At 40.1% G+C, this 7,161-nt stretch overlaps 1 long non-coding RNA gene across 1 annotated transcript; it reads right to left on the bottom strand.

Annotated features, from left to right (window-relative positions):
• Positions 1–2: 2 nt before the first annotated feature.
• LOC111440573 lies at positions 3–965 on the bottom strand. Its single transcript, XR_002709955.1, has 2 exons — positions 927–965; positions 3–171 (listed from the first exon to the last, which is right to left on the bottom strand). It is a non-coding gene; the product is annotated as an uncharacterized LOC111440573 (long non-coding RNA).
• Between the last annotated feature and the right edge of the window lie 6,196 nt (positions 966–7,161).

The raw sequence follows: 7,161 nt of genomic DNA on the forward strand, positions 1-7,161 counted from the left end.
TGCTCTCGAATTTCTTTCAAATTTGATTTTAAGGGGATGCTTAATAGATCAGTTTGCATAGCTTCATCTGCCATCATAGCCCTTTGCCTTTTGTTGATAACGTCGAAGAGCAACGTTTTTAATTCTTTGCTCATCTTTTTCATTCTATTGTTTGACTTCGTTGGTACAAACCTGCACAAACGTTATAATAAGATGTTATACGAAATTTCATAAATATTGTTCCTATGAGATCTCACATCGATTAGAGAGAGGAATGAGTGTCAGGAAGGATGTTGGGCCCGAAGGAGATAGATTGTGAGATCTCACATTGGTTGGAGAGGGGAACAAAGCATTTTTTATAAGGGTGTGGAAACCTCTTCCTAGCAGGCGCGTTTTAAAAACCTTGAGAGGAAGCCTAAAAGTGAAAGCCCAAAGAGGACAATATCTGTTAACGGTAGGCTTGGGCTGTTACAAATGATATCAGAGCTAGACACTAGGCGGTGTACCAGCGAGGACGTTGGCCCCAAAGGAGGGTTGATTTTGAGATCCCACATCGATTGGAAAGAGGAACGAGTGTCAGTGAGAACATTGGGCCCCGAAGGAGGGTTGATTGTGAGATCCCACATCAATTGGAAAGAGGAACAAGTGTCAATGAGGACGCTGGGCCCTAAAGGGGGGTGGATTGTGAGATTCAACATCGATTGAAGAGAGAAACGAGTGCCACCGAGGACTCTAAGCCCCGAAAGTGGGTGGATCATGATATCTCACATTGGTTGGAGAGGGGAACGAAAGATTCTTCCTAAGAGTGTGAAAATCTCTCCATATAGCACAAGCCTTTTAAAACTTTGAGAAAAATCCCTAAAAAAAATACTCATATTCATGTCTAAATGGATTAGGTATTTAAGCAATAAATAAGAATATATAAATTGAATGTTGCAAGAGTTCACCTCCATCCTAGTATGTAAACGGTAGATATAGCTTTAACGACTAGATTCTCAGGTTGTTTAAGACGTATAACGATCATTTTTCTTTGTTCATAGCTGCTTCCAAATGCTGTTCGAGAAATCACATCAGCTGCCAAGTTTTCTAAATGAGGCATCACATCCAATTCATAATATCATCTTCTGAGACCACTTCTTCCCACTCCCTAATCTTCTCAGTGCAACTCTCACACATTGCAGGCACCATGTCGTGTATAGCAATTTAACATACATATGAACAATTAGACTCCTAAAAATATTGTTCCTCAAAGTTTTTAAACCAACCTAACGGTTAGTTATAAGAGCTCAAGCCAACCGATAGTAGATATTGTCTTCTTTAAAATTTTTATTTCAGAGTTTGTCCCAAAGTTTTTAAAACGCATTTGTTAGAGAGAAAGTTTCCACATCCTTGTTTCGTTCTTCTCCCCAATTGATGTGGGATCTCACAAATAAATGCGTTTACAAGAGTGTGGAAACCTCTCCGTAGCACACACATTTTTAAAACCTTTAGGGGAATTCCGAAAGAGAAAGCCCAAAGAGGACAATATCTACTTGCGGTGGAATTGGGCTATTACAAATGGTTTCAGAGCTAGACACTAGTAGTGTGCTAGTGAGGAGAAAGGAATGAGTGTCAGCGAGGACGCTGGGCCCTATAGAAGAGTGGATTGTGAGATTCCACATCGGTTGGAAAGAGGAATGAAGTATTAAGAGTGTGAAACATCTCCCTAGTAGATACGTTTTAAAACTGTGAGGCTGACGGTGATATGTAACGGTCCAAAACGAACAATATCTACTAGCGGTGGGCTTGAGCTGTTACAAGTCGTATCGACACCAACAATTGTACAAAATCATGGGTCCATGATGTGCACTCTTTGGTATGGTTCAACCCACATGAAAGCATACCTGCATATGCAGGTTGCAGATTGCGGCGCAGTACTGGCTGCTGCAGGTATGGGCTAATGCGTGGGCCGTAGCAGGTTGCGCCTCGGTTACTCGAGTATCAATCGGGCTGCAAGCGCACGGTTGGGGCTGAGGTGGTGCAAGTGATTGGTTTGGGTCTAGGTAGAATAGTGTCAGTAATGGGCTGCAGTTGGGTAACAAATTTAGGTTCGACCCAAAGTCCATGGACTTCGTCTTCTCTACTCGTTTCCCTCGAGTTTTTCAATTAGTTTTCTCTCTCCGACGTTCGTTTCTTGCCGTTTTCCCTTTGGTTGTTCGTCACTGACCCTTCTTCTTTGCTTCCCACCGAGTGTTTCTGGTTATATGCACCTATTATGTGCAGATCTATAAGATTCTAAAATCTGAAACTCAAACCCTCTTTTCCGACGACGAATCACATTGTGAAGGCGTGAGAGCTTACCTCCTATATACGTGCAGTCGTCGGTGATCCCTTTCACAGTGTGAGTTGGTTGTTTCGACACTAGATCTATGAGATTATCGTTGTTGGAGTATTCTCGAAAATCACTCACTCTCCCTCTCTCGTTTTCTCTCTATGTTTTTCCTTTCTACTTTGCAGGTGTGTTCTGTGACGGTGACTGAGAGGGGTGCAAGAATTTCAACGCCTTGCCAAAAATTTTGCGCATTTTTTGGCGACCCTAGTGTTTTTTTTTTATATGTGGTCGTTACAAAATTCAACAACTTTTTTTATTTGACATTTCTTTAGTTTGTTGAATTAAATATCTCTCCACTTGATTTCATCATGTTAGGCCAATAATATCTTGGACTAATTTTTTTTATTATGTTGATTTTTATTATTATTATTATTATTATTATAAAGAGCTAAGGTTATAATAATAATAATTAAATAATTATGTAGGAAATTTTGGTCGGAGTCGTTGGAACCGCTAGAACCCCAACCAACCACCCACTCTCCATTTGATTCTCAGGCCGCCTCCTTTCGGTTGCAACAACATAGAACTTCTTCCCCATTTGACTTCTCCCCCAGTCGAGGTAATTGGAACCAAAGGGCGACTAGATTGCACGTGGATTTCCATTTGAAAATGAGACCAGTGAAAAAAATAAACAAGGAAAACCAATTTCTAACCGTCGAGTAGAGAAAAAAAACTCATAAGTACATAGACGCACAACCCACAAGCTCTTTACGCTTCAAGTCTAGGCTAACCAAGTAAGTTAGTTTTACTATTGGTTTGGTTAGATGACTTGTTTGCTATATGAATGACTCGTGTGCTGTGACCCCCTACATGTGTCATGTTTTGGTATTATTTGACGTGTGCTATGTTATGTCTATGCTACGATATATGTTATGTCATGATACAAGTTATTATATGTTAGAAGTTATACTATGATATGATTATGTATGTTATTGAACTATGTTGTGTTATCAATATCATGCTATTATAAACTTTGTTAATATCTTCGCTCTATGCCTATGAGACATAAGAAAGTCATGTATATTAATCATGAAATATGATGACAAGTATTATGTATGTATGTCTTATAGGAATGCTATATCAAGAAAAGAATGGAGTATGACTTGCATCATAAGTACATGTCATCCATTACGATATCATATACACTGTGATATTATACGCACTCCTTTTGCTCAGTGACTTCACACACGCACACACGCACGCGCGCGGGCATACACACACACATTATGTTCTTTGAGGTAGAATTCTTCACAGATTTTGTAAAGGAACTCGACAGAAGTTTGGACCAAAAAATAGAGCCCCGAGAGTTCGTCCAAGAATGGTAAGAGGAAGCAATGAACCTACTTTAAACACGCATCACTTCGTCTTTGTTTGGTGTTTAAATTTAAGAAAAATATCATGATGTAGCCGAAACTACGATCTACAACTTTGCTAAAGAAACCAAGTTGATTTGAGTTCAAAATAAAAAAAATACAAAAATTTAAAACTCAAAGAAAAAAACCTAATCGGATCTATGTTATGACTGTTAGAAGGAGAGATGAAGTTTTGGCGTGCCACATGTCAATCAGCGAGAGGAATGATGCGTGCTATCAGAAGGAAGACACCCGTCGGGTGCCGAGTAGAACGATGCAACAAGCGTGGCGTGGAGCGACATGTCTCCACCCAGACGAGGACACGCCACCTTCTACAATACCGATCCGACCCACGTATTTTGACCCAAACTGACCTGCCACCCACTAACCAACCCGATTCAACCCTTTGTCCAAAGAAAATTGAACTGACTAGCCCACTATTAGATAAGAAACCTTGACCTGTGACCCGCGCTTGCAGAATCCTCTCACGCATGGTACTTGCACGTGGCTGTCATGAGAAGAATATGTGACGACGTTTGGTAACGCGTGGCCTGCGAGTGTATGATGATTTTTGGTCTGTTCGATTTCCTTTTCTAGCTTTTTATCCTAATTATGATGCTAATTATGTGAAATAAGTCGTAATCGAGGAAAATTACTTCTTTTGGACACCCTCCTAGTGATAAAAAGAAATATCTCAACATATCTACTTCTCTACATATGGCCCACACATGCAAGCATGGGCCCACCAGGTAGGCTCACACACCCCTTGGGTCTGACTCGTCGTGATAGCACTCGCTAACAAGTTTTGCCAGATACTATAGAGGGAAAGGGTAGGCATGATCTCATGACAAACATAAATGCCGTAAATCCTAGTCATAATGTATACGTTTGTACTCATCATAATGGGAATGTATTACAGTGCACATGACACACAAATATGCACGAGGTTCTCATAGCTTTTAATCATGAAATATTATATGAGGCAAGACAAACCTCCATTTATTTATAACATATTAAGTTTGTAAATTATGCTTACATAATTCCTCTACAATATGTAACACATAACATAGTTGTCACGAAACTTAAGCATTATAGAATATCGTTTCCTTAACAACTTTGACATGATAACATCAAAGCATAGCTTCTATGCATAGCACAACTTATCGTGGCTCACACAACATGTTGAAGCTTACCACATCATAGCATGACATAACATAGCACAATATGGAATAACATAGCATAGCATGACATAACACAACATAATATGAGATTATAAAATATATCGTAACATATCATTCATACATATGACACGTGCAATGGCAATGGGGGATGCATCGTCATACATAATATAATTCATCCAACGAAGTCGATCGTGGAGCTACTTACTTGGTTGACCTAGGTCAAAGTAACTAATTATTCTTGGTACCAGCCTAAATCTACTCCTAAACATCCAATTCAACCTCAGATCCATCTTCTTCATGATATCAATTAAAACAAAATCATTGCAAAGATCAGTCACCTTGTATTCTAATTATTGAAGATAAAGAAATATCTCAACATATCTACTTTAATCTCTTTTAATTTTCCCAAATCAAGTCTCTTGCTACATATTTAAGATTCTTAAAATTAAAAATTATGTGGAGCTGGTTTGGTATAATTTTCGTTGAATATTTTAAGGTAAGACATCTTATACAGATGACGATGGCGTCGGTAAGAAGACCATGGAACTAGTGTTAGGGTAGCTGCCTTTATGTCTTTTTGTAGCCATTAGGTTAGAATACAACATTAAATTATTTTTCCTTTTTGCTTCAAATGCTACATTATTTACTTTTCCACTTTACAACTAACCCTCTACAAGACTTCTCTGATCTCATGACTTCCCTGATTTGTTTTTAGAGAATGTACTGAGGATACCTCCGTCCTGGACAGTAGATCTCTACATAGAGCTTGAATTGGGTACAAATTCATATCACTTGGTCGACCCGTCACCCTGGACCAATAACCCTCCTGCCTACCCAACTTGACCTAGCTTCTAGGTCGCACGCATACTTTACTCCGACTCATTACCAACCCGACCCGATTGTGACCCGCACACGTCCACCTCCCCTGACTCTTAAAGAAAATAAGTGTTCAATAGAATGTTCAAAGACAAGATCGTAAAGTGGATAGATAGGCTTTAGGAGGTTGGAATAGGGGTTTCATAACTGAGTAAATATCCTTTTGAACTTCCAAGCTTGTGTGTACCTCCATTTTGCCTTACAATAGAGAATGAGAAAAACAGTATACAAAAAGGGTAAAAAGAAACACAGTCGAGCAAATAATAATAATCTTAACAACACTAAACAAATGCAAAGGAAATTGTGAAACAAAAAATATCAAATGAAGTTATATCACAACTAATGGTAACTATCATAGGCTCAAGGTATATAGCTCTTGTTGTTCATAAACTTGGGTAGCTAGCTTAGCCTACGTAATGGTTAACTGGTGTCCAAAATTGAGGTGTTATATCATAGAACTCTCTCTTTGTCACGAGGATGCATGGTGTATGCTCGCTTGTAGTCATCCATGGGATGTTAGTTGATGAACTTTTCCCATATGATCACAAGTCACTGAAGGTTGGGGGAGCAACCCCTGTGTGTGCCAACTCCATTGAGTACCCTCATGATCCATGCCTTCCCATAGGACGGATCCACCGTGCACACGCCACCTTATATTCATCAGGGCATCTCATTGATTCAAAGGTCGTTTCCATGTTTGCGATCCACATCTGAGCCGCTGTGGGATCTTCCTTTGAACCGACAAATGGACGGGGGTTATACTATCTGAAATTCTTTAACCAACTTGCACCCCTGCCTGGATGCGGGTTTTTGGCCGGTTGTATAGCTACCACATCCAATGGCTGCGTGGCCATTACTGCAACTTGTTGCGTAGCTAACAACGTGGCTTGTTGTGTGGCCAGCATGGTTTGCATTGTCGTTTGGAGGGATTCCAACATTAACCTTGATGCGGGGTCTAACCCGGCCTATGGTGCAACTTGACGGGACGGTGCGTATTCAGGAGGGGGTACAACTTGTGGGGGAGGTGCGTTTTCAGGAGGTGGTACAGTTTGTGGGGGAGGTGCGTTTTCAGGCGGTGGTACAAACGCATATGGTCCGGTAGTCGACCCCTCTTGGGAAGAGCTTCTATCGGCTTCTCCTCTTCCCCCTCTCCTAATGGGAGGCCGTCCTCTCCCACTCCTACCTCTTATACGTTCTCTGTGCGGCATGGTTCTAGAAACCAAGAAAAGGATTCCAGCTAAGTTTATGATTTACTTATAACATTCCTGCATCCTACCTTATAATTCCTATAGAAGAAAACATAAATATCATAACGTAAAGACATGCATTACATCAGATCACATCACAACACATTTTCATACAGTATCATGTCATGCATCATTTAAAGCCAACCACATTATAT

Source organism: Cucurbita moschata, unplaced genomic scaffold (assembly GCF_002738365.1).
Source record: "Cucurbita moschata cultivar Rifu unplaced genomic scaffold, Cmos_1.0 Cmo_Scf00462, whole genome shotgun sequence".
Classification (NCBI taxonomy): domain Eukaryota; kingdom Viridiplantae; phylum Streptophyta; class Magnoliopsida; order Cucurbitales; family Cucurbitaceae; genus Cucurbita; species Cucurbita moschata.